Below are 23,986 nucleotides of genomic sequence, written 5' to 3' on the forward strand. Positions count from 1 at the left end.
GACACATTTCCCAAGCAGTGATCAGCAGCAGCTAGAAAGAAGATGTCAGAGAATCCTTAAATGACGTCATTGTCAGTCACACCGGGAAATTTTAAAAACACTTTCACATACATTTTCATCACCCATGTATCCTGTTGTCTTGTGAATTCCCCTTGCGGAATTAATTCCCCCTACCAGGAGGGTCATCATTTCGAAGCTGGTTTCTGTTTTGAGTCAGCAGGCTGGAAATAGACTTGAGAATCAAATTTATGTAGAAAGAAAGAGGAATCCTAATTTTATTAGGTTTTAATTAACCAACAAGCAGAGTCAGACATGAGCGACTTGACAATAGAATATTACATAAGAGAGGTGCCTTCCAGAAAGAGAATGAGGAGGAGAGCTTGTCCCATCTGGTCAGTGGAGAAAGGGGACGGGAGACACAGAGTAGACGTGGCCCTGGGAGAGGCACCACTGTAGGCTGATGTCTGGGAGGCGATTGGCATCTGGTAGATTGAGGCACCACTGCAGGCTGAATCCAGGCAGAGAAGGGGCTTTTGTCCCATTCTCAAGGACCGTCCCAGCCAGCCAGCCAGCCAGCTGCAGGACAGGTGAACAGACAGCAGGTCTGAGCTGGACAGTGAAGTGAGTTGCCCTGGGCTCTTCTGTGGCCTGGGAACAACAACAAAATGACAACGGTAAGGCTTATTTTGTGCCAAACTGTGTTCTAATTTCTTTACATATTAAGTCATTTAATTTTCACAGAAAGCTATGAGGGAGTTATTATGATCTTTGTTTTACATATGGGAACACTTAGGCATAGAGAGGTTAAATAACTTGCCACATCCTATTTCCTTGTTTTCTACGAGCTAATACTTACCATGTACCCTGTGCTTACCACGCACAATTCTAAGTGCTTTTTATATAATAGCTCCCGTAACCCTCATAAGACTCCTACCCAGAAGGTCAGTATTATTAACAACCCCATTTTACAGAGGAGCAAACGGAGGCATCACTATGTTACACAGCTCTTCTTAGGTCACTAAGCTGGAAAATTGCAGAGTTGGACATCAAATCCAAGCCAGTTGGCTCCAGAGTCCATGCTGTTAATGAAGCTTTCTTTAATTTCTTTGATAAGGGATATAGAATTTAGCTGAAAATCTGGCTGGGGATTGAGCAGCAGGTACATAGTGACCCTGTGGCCAAGACATACAGACAGGACCTCTGAAATTGAGACCCAGTGGCCGTCAGAGCCAGACCTTAGAGGGTACACAGAGCTGGGGTCGCATAAAGTGAGCCAAGGAAAAGTGACCAAGCTCTCTGGGAGTCTTAAGTCTGCAGGAGAATGGACACTGCGTTGCATCAGCTATTCACTTCACGGTGGACAACAAAGGGTAGGGGCACCTCAGCAGACAGCCACCAGGGCACCGCCAACTACCACCAGAGAAGGGATCGCCCCAAGGACCAGCATGAGGTTTGGAGAGTCCAAACCCTTTAACCCAATTCTACGATGAAGAACCAGGAGGAAAGGCGATCTGAAAGTCTGAGCATTCACAGCCTCCGGACTGGGTTCAAAACAAGACCACTAACACAAAAAAAACTGGAAAAGTTTAAAACAAAGCTATTTTTACCTGCAACACACTGGGATGAGAAAAGCTCATAAGGAAGATTAGATCCGTTATTGGAAATAAAGAAACCATATTTTCTTTGAAGATCTGAGTGTTGTGTGAATGCATGTGAGCTTATAACTCCAAAGGTCTCCATGAGCCTCTCTAATGAAACACCTGCAGTATATTTATTAACAATTAGGATGAGGAAATGGACAACATACTGATCAAATTTGTGGTTGATGCCAAGCCAGGAGTTCCAGGGAACACATGAAGTGGCCAAATTAGGATCTGAAAAGTTAGCCACTGGCAGGCCCGCCGAGCCACACCTAGCCAGACCAGATTTAATCTGGATAAAATTAATCTAAGGCACAAAGATCCAATTGTACAAAAAGAGGGGCTGAATAAGGGGGTCTTAATACTTGAACACTCACCCTTTACAAGATGGATTAGATTATGAGGTCCAAGGGAAGAAGAGTAGGGGCCATGAGTCAGGCTTACATACCATCTCACTTAATCCTGTGAAGCGTGAGGTAGTGTTTCTTCTATTGTACACATCAGGAAATTGGGGGGTCGGTGCCCAAGTTCTCACAGCTAGCCAGCGAGAGCCCCCTCTTAATATCACGTCTGTCTGACTTCAAACTCAGGTTCTTTACACCATAATTGCCTCTCCAACATACAGCCATCAACTTCCAGAGGATTCTAACGGTCAGAACCTTCCTCCGGAACCTGACAGCCCTGGAAACAGAGTGTGACCAACCGGAGGGTGGGAGGGTGGGCGTCAGATGCCATAAGGAAGGCCACTTATTTTGAAGCTTCACGATTCCATCTCTGGAAATTTGTGGAAGCCATAATCTCTGTATCAGGTGGCTTTTGCCACAAACTCACCCCCCAAATCTGGCTCACAGCTCACCCAGGGCTCTGAGAGCCAGTAGGGTTCTGTTGGCCTCGCCTCACTTCTCATTCTGGGATGCGAGGTCAGGCAGCCACTAGCTGGGTGTGTTGCTCCTGAGAGGGCAGGAGCCCCAAAGCCTGGGGAAGCCTGCTTCATGGTATTTGCTGGCCCTCTGCTCTCTGCGGGCGCAGGCTCTGTGCCCACTCAGTAGCCTGCATTGGAAATGCAGCAGATTTCACCATTCCCCTGGTGGAAAAAACCCTGGTTGTTAGGAATTCTCCATTGCCCCGTGGATGGGCCTACTCCACTGAGATTTTGTTTCCTTCAACTTTTTGCCTGTTCATTTTCTTTTGCTTTTGTTTTACCTGCGAAAGAAATGATCAGAGGAAATGGCAATCTCCAAACAATCTGAAATAAAGGGGGGAGCGAAACGAGGGGAAAGGAAATGTTCCAAATCTCCCCATAGCATCCACGCTACGATGAATGGGTGTAGATGGTTATGTGATTGCATCTTTAGCTGTGGATGCTTATTATTTATGTCTTTAAACTTTTGATACATTTCTCACATATAAGCCTCAGGGTACATTTGCAAGCACTGTTGGAAAAAAAAAAAAGAGAGAGAGATTGAGAAGGCTGTGTTATCTATTTAGTCCAGGGGAGATTTACTTCATTTTTTTGTTTGTTTGTTTGTTTGTTTATTTATTTATTTATTTATTTATTTATTTATTTATTTGATTTATACAGCTGGGTCCAGCGCAAGCCCCTGGGCACGTTCACATCAATTAAAACCACAGATAGAAGCAGAATGCTGAATACAAACAAAATCAACAATTAATGGACTATCCCCAACTGTAAAGCACTTCAGCAGAAACTTCAAATCATTCCGCTCTGCAAACCCCCTTGGGCAGAAGGCTGGGTTAGCAGATGGTTAAACAATGTTAAGAGAAGAGAATACAACACTCTACTGTACATGGGGGCTGGAAGAGAGACGGTATGTGAAATCCACTGAAGAATTTCAGTAGAGCTATCGGTTGAATTTATGAACTTGGAGCTGGAGTTGGAAATAGTAGTGATCTGGCAAAGGCGAGTCTATCCCAAGGACAGAGGGAGGAGAGGTAAGAGCCAGATATAGTAAAATTATATACTCAGTAACACTCCATCCTCTGGACCTGGTGGGACTGCAGCCAAGGAGAGTGATGTGGTCTGGATTAGGTTTTCGTTTATAGGCACAATCAAGTTTTTAACTAAGCCGCAAGTTAACTTCCCTAATCTCATGCTACTTCACCAGAGCACCCAGGTAGCTGCTACATACTGCAGTGATATCTTTCGATGGGGATTAAAAAACAAGACAGGCAATTTTCATTTTCGGTGTTATGCACTAGTGAAAATTTGTAGTGTGACATTAAGAAAAACCTACCACTTCTGTTACTGTTGTTGAGGGGTAACATATGCACAGTAAATACAAAAATCGTAAGTAATAGGCCAATACATTTTTACTTCTACTTCATGTGATCACCACCAAGATGGACAGACAGGACATTTCCTGCATCACCTAAGTCTCCCCCTCATGCCCTTTCACACTCAATATCCCCCCCGCCCCCCCCAAGATAATCACCATTCTGATTTCTGTCTCCATAAGTTAGTCTTGCCTGTTCTCAAAATTCAGATAAATGATATACAGTATGAATTCATTTATATCTGGCTTCTTTCACTCAATATTGTATCTGTGTTACTTATTCAGGGTGTTGCAGGTAGCAATCGTGCATATTTTTATTGCCATGTCTTGTGTATACTGCAGTTTATCCATTCAATTGTTGATGGACTTCTGGATGGTTTTTTTTTGTTTTGATGATGATGACGATGACATGAAAATGATAGAGCTGCAATGAAGAGCGTAGTGCATTAGAGTTCCTGTGCTAGGGAGCCCCGTCTAGTCTCTGGGCATTTAAAGAGGACTGGAATTGCTGCATTCTGAAATAGATGTACCTTTAGTCTCAAAATATATCGCCAAACAATTTTCCTAAGTGGTTGTACTAATTTACATTCCCATTAAACATATGAATGTTCTAGTTGCACCACATCCTTGTCCATACTTGGTATCATCAGTCTATTTAACTCTACCGATCATGGCATGTAACTGGCATCTCGCTATAGTTTTGACTTGCATTTTCCAGATGATATTGCAAAAGGTTTTATAGCCCTTGTTGACCTTTCCGATATTCTCATTTGTGAAGTGCCCATTTAATTTTGGGGGCCAACCTTTCTTTAGGTTGTCTATCCCTGTTTTTAAATTGAATTTGTAGGAATTTATAATGTATCAGGGATACAAGTTCTAGCTGAGTGTATGTACTGTCCATTTCTTCTCTTTGTGGCATGCATCTTCACTTTCCTAATGGTGTTTTTTATTAAAAGAAGTCTTACATTTTATTGAAGTTCAATCTATCGATCTTTCGTTTTTATGATTAGTGAGTTTTCTGTCCTCTTTAAGAAATGAGAGACTGAAAAAAAAAAAAAAAGAGAAATGAGAGCCTGTTCCAAGGTCATGAGATTCTCCTGTGTTTTCTTCTAGAATTTTTACTGCTTTATCTTTCACATTTAGGTCTACACATCTCAAATGGATGATTTTTCCATATTGATATCCCATAGTACTCTCTACTGAGAGGTCCATCCTTCCTCTACCAAGCTGCAAAGGCCCCTTGGTTGTAGAGTAGGTGACCATATATTGTGTGGGTAAGTTTCCCCATTCTATATTCCATTTCATTGGTCTATTTGTCCACTTTTGCATAAATACCACACCCCAAGTCCTGCTACCTATTGGTAGAATTTTAACTCTCACTAATTTTAATTTCTTTATAGGATTATCTTTCTCCTTACTGTGATTTTGTTGCCTTTTCTTTTTTGTCTCTGGATCTGATTCTTCTTTGAACCTATCTCTAAAACTTGACTATTTCTCTTCTATGACTCTCTCTCCCTATTATGTAAGGGGGGGTGTCCAATGCCACACAGTGCGTATACAATACGGGGTTTATTGGAAAACACTTAGAAGCAGATAAGCAGCTTCTAAGTACTGCCCCCTGAATCCATGTTTATTCCCTAAATATATTTGTATGATAACAACAAGGTTTCAGGGAAGCAGGGCCTGCCTCAGCCAGCAGGCTAGACTTGCTCCCAGAAGCACAGCAAGACAGAACAAGCTTTGCCCCACACCGTGGTACATCTTTATAGGTTAGCCAAGGAAGAGCTAAAGAACGCCTAGCTTCTGTAAGATCTCTAAGAAATGTAGGGAAGGATCTCCAGGCTCAGAAACACTGCTAAGAAGTCTATGGACTGAGGTACAAGGTCTTTATTCTGAGGTCCCCGGGAACAGCTTTGCGGGTCCCCCACCAACAACTAAATGTCTTTTCTCTGATCAAGCCTAGGCAGCTCTCTGCTAAGCTACCTAACAAGGAAGAAAATTTGCTCCAGGACCATCTAGATTTGTCTGTCATCACTCCACACTCTCAATATTCTTTTATTATTATTATTATTATTAATTATTATTATTATTAAATGCTGTGATGCAGCAACATTGCTTGAATGCCTTCTATGAAGGTGACACTCCACCAAGTCTTCCAGGTCTAAAGTTACACAGTATGGTCACTGCCACAATGCAGTCCCCATTCTCAGTAAGCATGACACAGAGAGATCCAAGTGTGAGGAGAAGCAGGGGTGACCAGGCCTCTCCCCTCTTTCAAAGTGGAACTCAAAACTTATTTATGCTAAGATTTCAGATGTACTTATGGCTTGTGCATGTGTAAAATAATGGAAGTGAGTAGTTTTAAAATTACTTGTTGCATTATATTTGTGTCTGCTAATTTTAAAAGCAGAGGTATTTATCATTGCAAAAATTAGAAACACTTTAAATATCCAGTAGGAAGGGAATAGTTAAATAAATTATAGTAAATTAACGAGATGGAATATTAATGTAGCATTAAAAGTGATCATTAAAAAGACCAAGTAGCAAAACGGAAAATTTTCTAAATTGTATGTATGCAAAAATACTAATATTTATGGACAAAACATGATGAAAATGCAAAACATGTTGCAGTGATAAAATTTTAGCAAAACGTAATTGTTCCCTCCTAAAATTTCCTTTAACATTATTGCTTTTATAATAAATCTAAGTCTAGAAGAAAAAAATAGAAGCTAGTCTTTCTTATTTCTTTATCTCTTCCCATATATATTTCCACTGTGTATCGATATATACATAAAATAAGCATTTTTTTAACTTGTGTGAATATGTGTACATGTATGTCCATTCTCCTGCGCTGGAAATAGTTCCTATCAGAATGGACACAGGAGCAGTGCAGCTCAAAACAAGTAGCAAAGGAATTTATCTTGGAGCCTTGGACTTAGGCATTGAAAATTCTCTTTGGTTTTGTGCTTTCCATTCCTAAGAGTTCAATGGGTAATTCCACCATTTCTTTTGAACAACAGCAGAGGCAAATGTCAAAAGCACATCTGCTACTCCGTGTGAGGGTCTCCCAGCCACCATTGAACTCTGGCCTCTCCTGCTCCTGAAACCAGGAGCTTGGCTCTCTGGTTGTGCAATGGGAAGAGAGGGGTGGGGAGCTGCTGCCCTCCTGGTATTCCTCTCGCAAGGAGGGAAGGCCACTAGGGTAACCATTCTGGCCTCTTTCTGCACACCTCACTCCTCTCCAAGGGCGAGCAAGGTGCAAGATCTGAGCATGAGTCGTGCTGTGCCTCCCTTCCCTCTCAATGCCCCTCCCCGCTGTGCATTTATAGGAGCAGGCTTGCCTCTGTGGGACCCGTCTAGCCCAGCCTCGTGCAGTTAGGGGAATAAATGAGTCTCGGTCTATTATTCAGGATGAGACAACACACCCCATGGTTATACGTCACATTTTTCATTATCAGTTTTATCAGTAATAACACTGATATTTGGGGTTTCATTCTCTTTTATTCTTTTGTCTTATTTTTGGATACGCTCAGAATTCATGTAGGCAAGAAAGATGCTATTTATTGGGGCCCCTGAGCCTGCTTCCAGTTTCTCTGGGAAGCTGCCTTTGAGCTAGAGACTAGTGTACAAGAAGTTTACTAGGGAATGCTGTTGGAATATCACCGGTGACAGAAGAGAACCTAGATTGGGGAGAACGGCAAACAAGGCAGTCAACCACTAACTGGGGAGCTCTGGCCCTCAGATGGTCCCTTCAGGGTTAAACCTGGTTGGGATGAGGGGGCTGGGCCTTTATACCCCTGCTTCCCACCACAGACCAATTGTTGGATGCTAAGGAAGGAGAGTGACCTTGAGTGGGACTGCTCTCTTCAGCCAAGGACACTGCCCAGAGAGGGCTGATACCTGAGGTCTTCAGTGAGCAGATTTCCCAGAAACTGGGGGATAGTCAGTCCTTCAGTGTGAAAGGAGTGTCGGCTACAGCAGTGTCGGCTACAAACCCGGTCTCCACGGGTTATAGGTTCTTTCAACTAGCCTAATGGGCAGCAAAGAGTTTTCAAGGTCATGTGGCATAGGTGTATGTTATGTATGTTAAAAAGCTCTTAAACTGTAAAAAAATTAGTTGATAGAAATTAAACGTTAAGGCAGTGATCAAACTGCCACTCTGGTTGTAGAGCACATTCAGTCATTCATTTGTTCCATTTTATTGGGTGACTGTCAGCTACTACGTATGAAGGACATACCCCGGTGCGTATCCTGTTCGGCCTATCCCGAGGCTTCAACTCTCAGCTTTAACGTGTGCTCCTAAATGAGGCCTTCGCAAATCCCCAGATTACATTGCGCCTCTGGTATATGTTCCCAGTATGCGACATACTTCTTCACATGAACTTAATTGTCGATACTTCTAAAATCATCTGCGCCTTTGATGATCATTGGCCCTGGAGACCATCTCTGCCTTATTCGCCACTCTGTTTGCAGTGCCTTGCAGTGGTTGGCACACAGGGGGTGATTAATAAGACCCGTTGAATCAATGATTGAATAGACAAACTGAAGAAATGTGTCCAATGCTGTGACGGATCAAAATGGGAACGGGTGTGGCCTGAGGGACTCGGAAAGGATGCACCAAGGGAGAGACATCTGAACAGGCCCTTGGCAGCAGCCTGAGTCTGCCCGGCAGAGCAGGGTGCAGGGTACTGGAAGGAAGAAAAAAGCGCTCAAGGATGCACGATTACATCAAGGTCTAGTAGGTTTAGTGATCAGTTGTTAATTCAGTGTGGCCAGAGCATAGGGTGATGAGGCTGCAGATATTAGATCAGGTTAGGGTCATGAGCCACATGAATTAAACATTTCAGAGGAGAAAACTGGGAGTCAAATGAATGAGGTCATGGGCAGAGTCAGAGCCAGGGAATGAAACACAAAAGCTTGAAAAGCGCTCGGTGCGTCCCCTGGTGCTGCAGCCTCCTTTCACGCAGGGCAAGCCTCTGAGGACTTTAGGCACCAGGTCAGAGCAAAGGGCAGAATGACAATCTTGGAAAAAATGACCTGGAACACGCTGGCTGTGATGCCCAGCGGCGGATGCCCTGCAGGGCCCACGCACCTTTTCTCTCTGACCCAGGGACCCGACCGTCCCCTCCCTGAGGACTCCTCTTGCCGAGGGTTGCAGAAAACAGGGTTTTTCCTTTGGGTGAACCTAAATTATTTTCTAAATAAACATGAGCAGGTTCAAGAGGTGCTGAGCAGGAGGTTTGGAGGCAGCCAGGTAACACAGGACTTGACATGATCCAACCTGCGCACAGAGCAGAATCAGCAGAAAACAAGACGCTGGCAGGTCACCAAGGGGCCTGGAACTCTCTGCAGCGGCAACCGAAGGAGAACGTCCCGGGGACCAGGGCTCACGGCGGGCCAGGCCTGCAGCCCCACGACAGACGGGCCGCTGGGAACTCCAGGGACCCCGCACACGGAGGCCCCAGCACCCCAGGAACACCCCGAGCTTCGGACAATCTCCAGCCAGATGCTGGACAAACAGATCTTGAAAGCTGAGCCTTATCTTTCAAAGGAGTTTAGCTAAATGACTGTCAGGTTATAATCCATTAAATTCAGGGTAAATCGTGGTTACATACTTTTAAAATATTTTTAATTTGTGATTATAATTCGATGCCTATACATGGGGTGGAGATTCCAGAGAGATCGACTCCAGTTACCAGCATCGAGTCAAAGCAAAACAAAACTTGCAAAGCTGTGGTCCTTGATCATCATCTTCTGAATATAAATCCAAGAAAAGCATTTTCACTGCCATTTTTAGAAAGTCCAATCGATTCCTAGCTCTTGGCTTCTGGAGGCTCTTAGAGCTCTGGCTCCCTCTCTCCTCTTTGCTTACGTGCCCTCGCTTTTTTTTAAGAATAATATTTGTACTTAATTTCTGAAACATGCATTTATTGGAACCTCCATCCTAATCATTGTTCGAACACCCAGAGTCCAGTTCAGTATTTCACGTTTGGAATCATAACCAGTGGAATGACCTGGGGGTGACACAGGGTTTCAAAGATTTTAGAAGAACTGCCTTTGAAAATTAAATCCTACCTTGTCAAGTATTTACAAAACAGAAAGGAGAGTAAACTCTTTTGACGAAAGCGGGACTTGGGGAGGTGAGGAGTGGGAGCCAGCAAGAGCACTGCCCACTCAGGGGCCCTTTCACCCCAGAAAAGTTTTTGGATCCTTTAGAATTCTCAAGCCACCGTTTGGAAATCGCACAGGTGACAGAGAGAGGCCTGAAGCAAATTACCAAAATCGGTTGCAGTCATGGTGTGTCAACAAGAGACTGACCTTAACCACTCCTGTCGCAGGCTCTGGGCTCCTTCCTCCTCCTGTGAAATGACAAGAGTAGAGTAAGTAAGTCAGAAGGCGCAGTCTAGCTACCTTAGTAGACTGAGACCCAAAGTTTCATTCATTTGGATAAATTATACCTCTTTTATTAAAAGCTGGTACATGAACATGTGGGCTTCTCAGAAATTTTTCGTCCTCTGATTAATAAAGCCTTCCTTTTTTTAATACCCTAAGATCATTTGAAACTGCACAGTTTTTATCCACAAGGGCCAAGGTACAGAAAGAACACAAGTAGCAGTCGACAGAGGAAGGGATAAAGAGAATGTAGGATATGAACATATATTTATATATATGTATGTATGTGTGTGTGTGTATGTGTGTACATACATAATGAAATATCACCTGTCATTTCTTTTTTTTTATTACCTGTCATTTATGACAACACGGATGAATCTGGAGAGCATTTTGCTAAGTGAAATAAGCCAGACGGAGAAAGACAAACACCGCATGGTATCACTTATATGTGGAATCTAAAACAACAAAAGTTGAACTCATAGAAATGGGGTAAAAAAAGTAGTTGCCAAGGTCTGGATGGTGGGGGAGATAGAGAGAGGCTGGTGTAAACTTTCAGTGAGATGAATAAGATCTGGACAGCCCCAGTGGCCCAGCAGTTTAGCGCCACCTTCAGCCTGGGGTGTGATCCTGGGGACCCCAGATCGGGTCCCACATCGGGCTTCCGGTGCATGGAGCCTGCTTCTCCCTCTGCCTGTGTCTCTGCCTCTCTCTCTCTCTCTGTATCTCTCATGAATAAATAAAAAAAGAAAACTTAAAAAAAAAAAAGAAAAAAAAAGATGAATAAGATCTGAGGCTCTAACACGGTGACTACAGTTGATAAAGCATGTTGTGAAGTTTGTCAAGGGGATAGAACTTAATGTTCTCATCCAAAAAAGAGGGGGGAGCGGAGGGTAAATATGTCAGGTGTCGGATGTGTTAATTTACCTGATGGGGGAAACCCTTTCACAATGTATACGTGTATCAAATCATCCCACTGTCCACTTTAAATGGCTTAACATTTTATTTGTCATGTATACCTCAGCAAAGCTGAAGGAAGAAATAGAAACTGCATAGTTAGCACCCTATTCTTGAATGTTTTCCACTTCTCTGAAAATTCCTTCCCTTTCAGAATTTCGCTGTGCAATTATTGCCCATGTGTTCTCTTCTCCTTTAAAGATGCCAGTCCTCCTGAGATGGAAGGGACACATCCGCCAAGGCCAACCCACCTCACTCGTGGTTGCCGCTTTAAGATGACACACCGTGGACACTTTTCCTCCTTGGTTTCAATCACTTCCACCTCATCAACCAATTCCCCCTTGTGGTTTCAGAATTAGGTCCAGACTAACAGTTTCCCCATTCCCTTTCTATCCCCTCCAGGAGAAGAAATTATCAGAAATTGTGGCCTCCTTTAGACTTGTGGGCAGCGAAAGCCAAAACCCATAATCTCCTGGGGCTTAAAGTATCTCACTGACCACCCCTTATCAGTTGAATGGGAATGAAAATTGGCCAATTTCTAGCTTCTGAATTCTCATCAGGACAAACCCATTAAAGCATTAGCATATAGAGTGGGGCTTGCAGAAGTCACTCAGCTGCTACCCCCTGGCCCCCAAGGATGTGCTGATGGGGCTGTCAATGGTCCAGACAGACCTGTCTTCATTTGGCACCCCTAGTGCAACCTCTAGATTCCTAGCACAATCTTTCTCTTAAATACAGGTGGATGGGAACAGGTAAATTCGTGACATTTATGAGACATCCACAGGTGCAAAAGGACGGTAATTGACCCCCAGGTTTCTCATCACATCTTGTTTCCCATCAGCTCCTCATGCTTCTGAATGGAGTCTCCACTTGGATGTCCCACGTCACTTCAAAAATACCATAGACAGAATCAATATTACCTTCCTACCAACATGGTTTACTTTCCCAAACTCTCATTTATGTTGTTCCTGTTCTCTTCCCTCCATGACTGGAGTCCCCCAAAACCTTCCTCTCCTCCATGACCTTTTAGCTAAAGCTCATTAATTTTGGTAGTATTATTGGTAATATTTCTTATTTATTACTGGTAAAAATAAATTTGCTATTGGTGATAATTTATTATTGGTGATAGCTCATGGAAAAATTCACCCACATTAAATTATTTTTTTTCTAAATTTAAAAAGTTGTGCAAAGCGAAGTGAAAGCTAGGGAAGTTTGGAGAGACTGGGATACATTTTGACTGCTTATTTAACTTCTCAGGAGTTCTAACACAATCGGAGGGTTAAAGAATTGTAATTACGGAGGTTGCATGATAAAACGGTTTTTCAGAGAAACATTTTTGAATGCTCATTTGTGAATTGGTTGTTCTCTTTATTCCAAATGCATTGAGTTGGTCATATTTTTTTAAAGATTATTTATTTATTCATGAGAGACACACAGAGAGAGGCAGAGACACAGGCAGAGGGAGAAGCAGGCTCCCTGTAGGGAGCCTGAGGCGGGACTTGATCCCAGGACCCCAGGATCACTCCCTGAGCCAAAAGGCAGTTGCTCAACCACTGAGCCACCCAGGTGCCCCTGTCTTATTTTAAATAAAATGCAACCAGTATAAATTCCAGAGAGAATTAATCATTATGGAAGTTTTGATGCTAGTTTTCTTAGAAACTATTAGTAGTAATTATTTTCTCCAAATTTATCTTCATGACTTGGTGTGCAAAGCCAGAGGGACTGCCCGGTGTCTGGTCTGATTGGGGGCTCACAAGGGGAACACCATAGGGACCGGGACCCCCAGTAAGTGTCTGGGTGCTCCAGTGAATCCGGGAGAAGCTTTCCCTGTATATTTCCTGCAGAATGCTGAATTATTCTCAATCTCACAGTGTGAGAGGGATACAAGATAATGAATGAAGCCAACGAATCAACCCAGGAGTAACAGGTAAGGATGACCATAGAGAAGAGATGACCATCCCTATTGTGGGTCTAGGCAGTTTCCTTGCTGCTGTGTCCCTGGGAGAAGCTTTTGGAAACACAAAACCTCCTCTGGTTACTAACATCCCAAATTCAGGTGCAGAGCCATGGAGTCCATTGGAGGCAATGCAGATTTACCAGAGTAATTAGGAGGTGCCCAGGGCTTGAGTATAACGTGGACTTCCTTTTTTTTTTGAGAATGATGGGACTGGGAATGGAGGCCATCTGAAGTAGCCCAGACCTGATGGAGTCCTAATGGCCAGGCTCAAACTAAGGAGCAAAATCCCTTTCCACGTCCAAAGGGAGGGTGTCATTAGGAATTGTCACACACAGCCACACCCCACACTGCTGGGCAGGTTGTGTTTTAATTTCAGACTCTGGCCTGTGCCCCCAACAGACATTTTGATGGCAGATGAGATCTTTAAGAAAAATCTCCATTTATATGGGACTTAGTTGGGTATTATTATTGTTTTGTTTTGCTTTGCTTTTTTTTGTTTGTTTTTATGTTTTTTTGTTGTTGTTGCTGTTGTTCTCTGTAGGGCAGATTAATTGGTGACTTTTTGGGGGGGGGCTGCAGAGAGGATTAATCTGGGGGCTTGGTGCTTTCCTCACATACTGTGGCTATTTGGAGGCAGAATTTAAAAAACTGCAGTATCTAGTCTTCAAAGCCTTGGAAATGATCTCATTTCTGATGATCTATGGCATTTTTTTCCAGCGGTGATTGCATTCCTCCGAGATAGCAAGCCACTCCATTAGAAGAATTGAATAATTTGTTTGTACATTAAATCTGTTTTTATGAGAATAAGGGTCAATATGGACATCGGGGTAGGTAAGGCTGCGTGGGAATAACTTGAGAAAATTTATGATCTAACCAAGAGGAGGCCAGACCTCAGATGGAGAAGATCGGTTCTTTGGTTCTATCACCTGGGTTTTTTGTTTTGTTTTCTTGGGTTGTTTTGTTTGTTGGGGAGTTTTCTCCCCCGAGTGAAAGTGGTGCTCGAGGGTTATTGGTGCTCTGCCCAGATTCCCCTTATGAAGTAGGTTCCATCAGCCCCAAGCTGCTGTGATTATTGTGTACAGTGATTCACAACGATCCACCCCCCCCCCAACTTCGAGAATTGTCCTTAGCAGAGCCTCTCTTCAAAGAAATTACATCCGCCTACACCTCTTGGCCCCTGCCCTCCACCTGCCCCCCACCACCCACTCTGGACATCCCACAATGATTTATTTCAAACAAGGAGGTGGGAAAACTTGTCCTGCCCCTTGCAGGACAACTCTGTGGAATGATGAATGCTCCAGAACTCCCTCCTTCCAGTAGATCGGGCGGCAGAGGTCAGACTTGCTCTTTCCCCATTTCAGCCTCACCCTCTCACAGTTTTGGGTTTTTATTTTTGTTTTTTCTGAAGCACACACTCAATAAATCCAGGGCACAGGAACTATGTCACAGGCTCTGCTCTCTGAAAACCTAAATTAAGACAGGCGATGGGTTCTTTTCTTTCTTGCCATAGATTTAATAATCTCTATAATATAGGCAAATCATTTCATGATGATGAGAAACCTAAATCAGATTATTAACTATTTAAAGGCTGACTGCTTTAGGTCCCTTGGGAAATCACTAGAAGAGGCAGTTCCAGCCCATAGGGGAATGACATTTAGATGGGAAAATATAACTATAAACAAGTCAAATGGTAAAATTAAATCGTTGACGATGACACCAGCTATGGCAAGATGGTACATGATTAATCACCTGTTGTGTTGTGAAGGTAGTTGCTACAGAAATTGGTACCACCAGAAGTCAGATGGATTTCATTCCGTTTTGCTCTCTATGGGAATGGGCACAGGTTGCTTGATTTCTCTGGGCCTCAGTTTTATCAGAAAATGAAGGTTAATGACTAGGTAATCCCAAAGGTCCTTCCCAGTGCTGAACTGTGTTGACCTGGTAAGTGTGCTGCCTGGGGTGGAGGGGGCTTCCGGGAGGAAGTCCATGTCAGGGATGGATGAGTACATTGCAGATAAAGTGAGAATGTACCCAAAGAGCAGAAGGAGGAAAGCAAGTCCACATGGGTGGTTGGCACTAGAGCATTTTGGTAGAGCATCTCAGGGAGTGGTCCTGCCAATGGGCACCAAATGGTAAAAGCACTTAATGCCAAGGCTAAGAAGCATAGAACTTATGCTATGAAGTGCAATGTAATCTCACTGGCAGGGCCAGGATGGCACCTGCCTACCTTTTCAACAACCCTCAGTGTACCTGCTTATAGTCTTTCAGGCATAATGCACTATCTGCAGTTTCTGGAAAATACCAAGGCCTAGCACACTCCAATGCCATCCATTTGGCGGGAACGTAGCCCCATAATTCCCCCCTCATTAATCCATCTCATTTCTTAAGAGGCAGTGTAACTACCATGGGCTGTGTGAACCCTGCCCTCCACCACGTCCACCAGGCAAAGCTGGTTTCTCAGTACTGCCTTCTCAGTACTTCCCTTGCACTTTGTCTGTATCTACAACACCACTTACCACAGTGTATTGAAATGATCAATGCACATACTTTTTTTTTAGAGAGAGAGAGAGAGCACCCACACGAGGGGGGCTGTCAGAGGGAGAAGGAGCAAGGGTGATTCACATACTTTCTTCATTCATTAGGAATTCACATGTTCCTTGAGAACAAAAGCTGGGTCCTCTTCATTCTATCCAACCTACCACTTCACCCCATTTCTCCCCACCCCACACATATATCAGCCCTAGTGTGATCCTGACAAATAGCAGGGAGATTAGTTAATCTTGTTAGAATGAGTGGATATGGAGAACATCATATCTTGCATGGGCCCTGGGCACTTTTGCCTCCTTGGACCACTTATTCCATTTTAAAGTTTTTTTTTTTTAATTCTATTTTATACTCACATTGGTATAAAAATAGGTTAATATTATCTATCAAAACATTTCCTTTTACCTAAAAGTTCATTTTTGTCTTCTGACTTTAAACTAAAACATCTTCATGTGCTCCTGAGAATACTGTGGATCCCACACACACTCTGCCTACTGAGCCTAATAGACAAGCCAAGCCTGAACTGAATGGCCAAATGTATTAATCAATGAAACTCATCTTACAAATATTTATCTTTACTTACATAAGCTGATTTAGATTTGTTTCATCTGTTCTGAGTAAGATATAAAATGTTTGGTTATATATTCCTTTGGCTTTATTTTCTTTTTATATTTTTGGCCACAGTAGTTATTTTTTCATCGTAAGTAACATCATGGGAAATTTAATAAAAATGTTCATGTGAAACACTACTCAGTCTGTTTTGAATAGCAATTTAAAATGACTGGTCAAAATTATCACTAAGAGGGCACCCTACCAGTCTTTGAATAGAACAAGAGAAATGTATTAAAAATCAAAAGGGAAAAATTAATTTCATAGTATAACATAAGGAATGATGATTTCAAACAGCACTGTATATTATTAGTTCATAACGACTATCTACAAAATGTCAAGAAAATTAGATTTCAGATGGTAGATGAGGTTTGTCTCACTGAAAAAAGGGTTTTAATAAATATTAAGCACAGAAGTATTTGGGGATGATGAAGATTCAGTAATTAAGCATTGAACATGCAGTGATCCATTTGACACCAAAGAATTAAAGTCACAAAAAATTGGTTAGCTAAATGCAACTGCCAAGAGGGTTGAACTCACTATTTTTGTGCTCTAAAGGATTATAATTCATCTAATAGCAAATCTTTCTTCTCCATTTATGAGTTGTTCGAAATACTGCATATTAGGATGAAATAGGATTTTTGAGATATGGATTCTTAAGAATGAGGTAGGCCCTTAGCTATCTATTTCCTTCTCTGTATAGAAATAATATCTTCAGCATCCTTGGAAAGTGTTCATGATGGCTACAATATTCTCAGAGGTGGGAAACCCACTAGCAGCCTGTTCTGCTGCTATATAAGTCAAATTAAAAAAAAAATACCCGGTTCATGTCAAGCAGAAAATATACTCCTCTCCCTACCAAAAAGTACACAAAAATTAACATTTCACTTTTATGATACTTTGGGAGAATTATGGATAGAACAGGGTTGATTCAGTTTCCAGATTAGCCAACTATACCCAAAGGCACTAAGACAGTTTTTTTTTTTTTTTTTTTAAATCTTAAACAGTTTTTGATTGGCATCTTTCAGGTTGTGTTAAACAGCGGACAGAGTGGAAGGGTTTCAATCAGAGAAATCTAAGTTTGAATCCTGGCTCACTTATTAATACTTGTCTGAATGACCTTAAGGAAATGGCTTAAACTGTGGAAGTGTCATTTTTCTATCTCCAAAACCCTGAGGGATGAGAGGATTAGAGATAATGTATGTAAAGCACCTAGCATGGTTTTTGCTACAAAGTAAATACTCAAAACATACCAACTACAATTAGTTTGTCTCAAACATTTGACATTTTAATGATTGGGGGATTTGATGATTATGAGCATTTTTTATTGCAGGACACTTTGAAACGAGTCACAATGTTTATCATTACTTTAAAAGTGCCCCAAACTGCTTTCTCTGATTTTATGGCTGCTTTTTAATTTCTTCTTTATCTCTCCTTGCTGTCACATAACTCTGTCCATGCTCTAGCCTTTCTCACCATTTCTCACCATTTCTCAGTCTCCTCACTTAGTTTGCTCTGGTCTTGGAAACAAACAAACAAATACCAAACTTGTTTAAAATAAGTGTCCATGGGTTCTGCATAGGAAGTCTGAGAAATTCAGGGCACCTGGGTGGCTCAGTAGTTGAGCATCTGCCTTTGGCTCAGGTCGTGATCTCAGGGTCCTGGGATCGAGTCCCACATCAGGCTCCCCAGAGAGACCCTGCTTCTGCCTCTGCCTGTGTCTCTACCTCTCTCTCTGCGACTTTTTTGAATAAATAAATAAAATCTTAAAAAAAAAGTCTGAGAAATTCTTATTAAAGAGTTAAGTACTACCATTTCAGAGCCTAAGGTTTAGTGCATGTGTCTTTGGCAGATATTTTAGCCAATGTCGAGAACATGTTGCCTACTTCCAGGGTCATGGCTGTCTTCTAAAGGTTGCGATTGTCAGATAACTGACCTATAGATAAGTTCAGAGGAGAGACGGGTCAGTGAGTGAATAGATAGATGGGTAGATGGATGGATAGATAAATGAATAGTAGATAGATGATAGATAGATAGATAGATAGATAGATAGATAGATAGATAGATGATACCTGTCTTATGATGTATGGACTAAGATTTTCAAATTGTTGAAATAAAAGACGGTTTAGTCAATCTGCATCCCCAAGGTGATAGAATCATATCTCTATTTTTCATCTGTAAAATGGGGCAAAAACCACTTAATCTGACCTACTTCATAACAGAACTGAGTCAGCATAGAACAAATAGGAAAGATATGAACAGACATGAAAGTGCCCCATAAATACTTGTTGATGCTATTTTGTATTTTGCACCATCTTTTAAAGGGTGGATGATAAATCTATTTGCATTTTTATCTAGTAAATAATAAATATGTAGGCTTTCAGTTTATATGGCACCTTTTCTTGAGATCCCACTGTTATGCTTTTTTCCAACCCCTTCCTAATCTAAGTGGAGTTTCATGCACAGATCCCATGTGTGAGTCCTGATGATGCTAATTTGTGTTGTTATTTATCATTGTGTTATGCAAAATGTTTTTTAGCAATACCATACCACGCCTGACTTTTTTTTTTTTAGATTTATGTATTCATTAGAGAGAGAGAGAGAGTGCGTGGGAGGGCAGAAGGAGAAGGAGAGAGGGAGTATCTCAAGGTGACTCTGTGCTGAGCATGACCTGAGATCTCATGACCCTGAGATCATGACCTGAGCTGAAGCCAACAGCTGGATGCTTAACTGACTGAGCCACCCAGATGCCCCCATGCCTGACTTTTTTACTAGTGAGGAAAAATATCTTTGCTTATTTTTTCTTCTGTTAGGTCTAATAATATTTCATCCAATGATTCCACTGAGCAAAAGGAAAAATTATATAAGGTCTCCTTCAGTTAGATTTCCTCTTCTTTTTTCTTAATGGTATATGTACATGACACCTGAGAACAAAGACCTTAGAAAAGAACTAAAATGTAAATTGCCATTATATTGTTAAAGTGCAAATATCTGTTTAGAAAAACATACAATTGTTCCAAGTTGGGAGTAGTCCTTATCTATGCTGAGTGGCAACCACTGAGCCACCCAGAAGTCTCTGTTTTAATTTTTCTTTTTTTTGGCTTAGCTAATGATAGGTCAACAGAATTGTGAACTGGCTGCCTTTTGTATTTATTACAGAAATACTCTGGTTAGGCTAACACCAAAAACATCCAAGCAAACACAGTGCTTTGTTATATATAGTCCTCGTGGCACGTATCAAGTTCCAGTGGAATTATCTGTGTGCTTGTCTCCCTCTGCCTGAGGGAGCATGGCCCTGCGAGCTCCCTCAGGGCAGTGATGGACACGGGAGCACACATTTACTGAGCTCCTATGCTCTGGGCAGGCCCTGTGCTAGACACGTTTACATAAATTATTTTTAATCTTCACCCAAACCTGCTAAAAAGGCCCTCTTACTCACAATTTATGAATAAAGAAACTGCGGTTAAGTAACCAGCCCATGGCCACACAGGTAAAAAATGGCAATGGAATTGGAATTAAAACCAAGGTTGCCGGAGTCCAAAGCTCATGCCATGTCCACTGATAAACCCCACTGTGTCCGTGTCATTGTGCCAAGGGCCTTAGTTTTCCCCAGGAAAGGTTTAATGAGGAAATGCCGGATTTTGGAAATTTGAAAGGGAGGTCAGAGACACCACTACTTCTAAGAGGCTGGTGAGCAGAAAATAAATCAATAACAAATAAATCAATAGTAAAGAAATCAATAATAATAAATATGTTATGGCCTGAATTATAGCCCCTCCTAATTTATGTGTTGGAATTCTAACCTCCAGGACCTTAGAATGTGACTGTATTTGGAGACAGGGCGTTTAAAGAGGGAACTAAGTCAAAATGAGATCATTAGGATTGGTCCTAATCCAATCTAACTGGTTTCCCTACAAGAGGAGAGAACTTTTACGTGCAGAAATACACAAAGAATGCAGGCACACAGAGAGGAGACCCTACGAGGACCCAGAGAGAAGGCAGCTGCCTGCAAGCTAAGGAGAGAGGTCCCGGTAGGAATTAAACCCGCCCACACCTTAGCCTTATACACACACACACACACACACACGCATTCATTTGAACATGCAAATATACTAACATATAAAAGCATATATATATATAATATAAATGTATATGTCTGAAACCCTTAAAATAAGATTTTATACTAAATACTAAATAACATTCTCCATATTGGGATTTGGTTAGGTTAGCTGACTCGGTATTACGCTACACTCCTTTACCTGTCGTTTTCCAAGAACTTCTGGGGCTCTCCGGTGGGTGGCAGAGAAGCAGTGAGGGTGTGAGCACAGAGCATTAGACTCAGACAAACTGGCTTGAAGTTTTGGCTCTGACATTTATTTTCAGCTCTATGACCTTGGGCAATGTGCTTAGGCTTTCTGAGCCTGTACTTCCTTATTTTTCCACTTCAGCTAACATTTCTTGAGTATCTACTACAGGCCAGGCTGTGCACCAATCGCTTTTACATAAATCATCTCAATTTGTAAAATGTGATAACAATGCCACCTAGCAGAGCTGCTGTGATGATCAAGTGAGATAATACATACGGCGAGGGCTCTGCAAACTGCACGGGCCCATCCAAGTATCAGGGTGTGTCATTTTTCTGTTTTCCACATCAGTGCTTCCAAATGATAAAGCTGTAATTTTGACCTTAGCAACAACTGCTCATCTAGTCTTATCCTCCAGCTAAATGATCCAGAGGTAATCTAGGAGTTATATTAATCATTCCCAAACTCAGCTCTAAACCTCTCCCTCCTCTGCTGAATAAACAAATAAACCTCAAAAATCTGAGTAATATCCAAAACACCTGCATAACGCATGAATTTTAGGTCGTCCACAATCCAGCCTCAACGTAACTTTCCAGCTTTCTTTTCCGTTGTATTCTGCATGAGGTTTTCAACAAAACAAAATAATTAGCCAGCCACCTATTCAGACCCTGAACTTTGCATGTCCTGTGCAGGGGGTTCCCTTCTCTGGTCTTCACAGTTGCTGATCCGTGTGAAGCATCAGCACACAGCCCGGATGCAGTGTGTTCTCAATAAGTGCAACCTGCTACTGTTCTCACTACTACTGCGACCATCACCACCAGTCTTAAGGACATGTTTCCTCCACTATGAACCTTCTGAGTTACAGATGTTTTTGCCCTCCTCCGCATCCCTAGGGCACCCTATCCTAACCTTCTGTGGGGATTTCAGTGATTTCCTGTGATATACTGAAGTCACCTCCATTCAGTCAAAATACATGTGTTAAGCACCTACTTTGTGGGAAAACCTGTTCCAAAGGATACCTTGGACAAGATGTGCCTTTGCTAAGAGAGTCTAATGGGGGAAGCAGACGCTGAATCAGACATATTCCAGGTGCACCTGGTACCTACAGCAGCCTCTGAACAGGTCTCCCTGCGTCTAGCACCTCTATAGCCTGTCCTCAGCCCCGCAGCTAGGGTGAACCTTCTGAGATACACACCCGACCACACTGCTTCTCTGCAGACAACCCTGCCGTGGGATCTCCATTTGACTCAGTGTTCATTTGCAAGGGCCTGGGAGATCCTCTCTCCTGCTTTCTCCACCTGCTATTGTGCAGCTACACTGACCGGCTTCCTGTCCCTCAACCTGTCAAGCTTGGTTTCACCCTTGGCACTGACCATTCCCTGTGCCTGGAATGCCCTTCCCCAGATATCTGCTTGGCTAACTTCTCTTTTAAGTCCTCACTCAAATACTACCTTCCGGAAGAAACCTACTGTGCTCTCCCTGTTTACCTGGCTACCCAGTCCTCTCATCCTGATCTGTTTCTCCTTTGTCTATTGTCTGTACCCCCTTCCAGCCACTATATACTTCATTTATTATGTTGATTGCTAATTGTTGGGCTCCCCCCTCTAGCTCTGAAGACAAGGAGCAGGAATATCTTTTGTTATTCCCAATGTACTTATGGACCCAGAACAGTAGGTGAAACAAAGTAGGGGCCTGATATTTGGCTTCCTCATTTTTGTACCCTCAGGGGACCTAGTACAGCCCAGTACAGCTAGTAGGGGTTGAATAAGTATTTGTTATTGACTCATCTTTAGTCTCTTTAAATCCTAGGTCCAGAATTTGCTAGGACCTTCATTGTTCTATGATCCACTTTTATCTTTTTACTTTTCGGTAGAATATTTCAAACAGAGTGTGTGCATGTGTTAGAGTGTGTGTGTACCTATCAGGATTTTAAGCATTATTTTCTGAACATGGGAAATTTTAAAGAAAAGTTTTGCTTTTAAGTTTTATAGAAATCATCAAAGTATACACTAGCTTCATGTTTTCTTGGCTTTGTTTCTACTTAAGGCATTGATGTACATAGTGGGCATTTGTCATTGGTAGAGCCATGTATCCAAACACATAATAGAGAGGTGAAAATCAATGTAATTCAGCAAATATTTAATGAATGTCTACAATGTGAAATATTTTACTGGTTTTACAAAGATGGAGAAAAAAAAAAAAAAAACCACCACTTCTACTCCAAAATTGCTTGGAACCTCCTGGGTGAGAGAAATACATGGACAATTCACTATAAAACAAAACAAGGGTAAAGAATGATGCAAAGCAGCATGGGGTGACTTGTTAAATTCTATGCACATCTGGAAAAAGAGGCATTCACGTTTCTGTGATCCTCAGCCAAACCCCTGCCCTAGGTAAGCTCTGTCCATAAGTAGGTTAAGATTCAATTAACCAGAATTTCCATTATTCAGAATGCTTTACACCTCAAACTTGTCCTACTGGACAAAGGAGTTGGTGTTCTTTCATTGTTTTGTGCATCTATGCTATATTCGAAAGGCAATGTAAGCAATAACCCTGAAGCTGGACTTTAAAGCTGATCACAGTTATTTAGTAACTTGACCCCCACTCCCCTCCTCCCCTCCATCTTGATGGATTTAGACAGGGGCCGCTCCCAGTTCCTTTGTAAGAATTTATGCTCAGGATGACTGATTGACAAGTGGAGCTTTTTCCTTTTCTGGGGGAAAAGAAATTTCCAGGGTCATGCTCCGGGTATTTGCAAAGAGCTCTAAAAGCTCCAGAGAGTGAAAGAGTCAAAATTGACTTCTTGCTGATGATCACAAACTTCATGACAGGGGAAAGGGAAAAAAAAAGGAGGAGATTGAGACTGCAGTACAGAATGTCAGGATAACTACCGAGGAGGACGATTTCAAAACAGGCCTCCAGATAAATAGGAAGTTATATACTCAACTGGAAACCACAGGCATTGGATGGAGGGTGTAGAGGCCGAAGAACTTCCACCCCAATCAAGATGGCATTTGCACCAGCAGCCTGTCAGGAGAGAAGGATGACACTGTCTTGTGTGGGTGACTTTCTTTAAAAAAGACACAATGCCCATCAGAGTACCTGGGGACTTGCTATTCCTTCAATATGATGCAATGTCTGTCCTGATACATGTTTCGGTTGTCCCAGGAACAAAATCATATTTCTATTATCCATATTCATATGCCTATAAACTATATCTGTATTCTAATATTCATCTTGATTTATAAGGGCCTGCAAAATTCATGCTTTCATGAGGAAATGTTTCAGCTC

General features: G+C 42.2%; 1 long non-coding RNA gene across 1 annotated transcript; it reads right to left on the reverse strand.

Annotated features, from left to right (window-relative positions):
• Positions 1 to 245: 245 nt before the first annotated feature.
• Positions 246 to 20,759, reverse strand: LOC140637542 (uncharacterized). The gene is made up of 3 exons (XR_012034636.1): positions 20,651 to 20,759; positions 10,253 to 10,293; positions 246 to 648 (listed from the first exon to the last, which is right to left on the reverse strand). It is a non-coding gene; the product is annotated as an uncharacterized lncRNA (long non-coding RNA).
• Positions 20,760 to 23,986: the final 3,227 nt, after the last annotated feature.

The sequence above is a fragment of the Canis lupus genome, chromosome 8 (assembly GCF_048164855.1).
Source record: "Canis lupus baileyi chromosome 8, mCanLup2.hap1, whole genome shotgun sequence".
Taxonomy (NCBI): domain Eukaryota; kingdom Metazoa; phylum Chordata; class Mammalia; order Carnivora; family Canidae; genus Canis; species Canis lupus.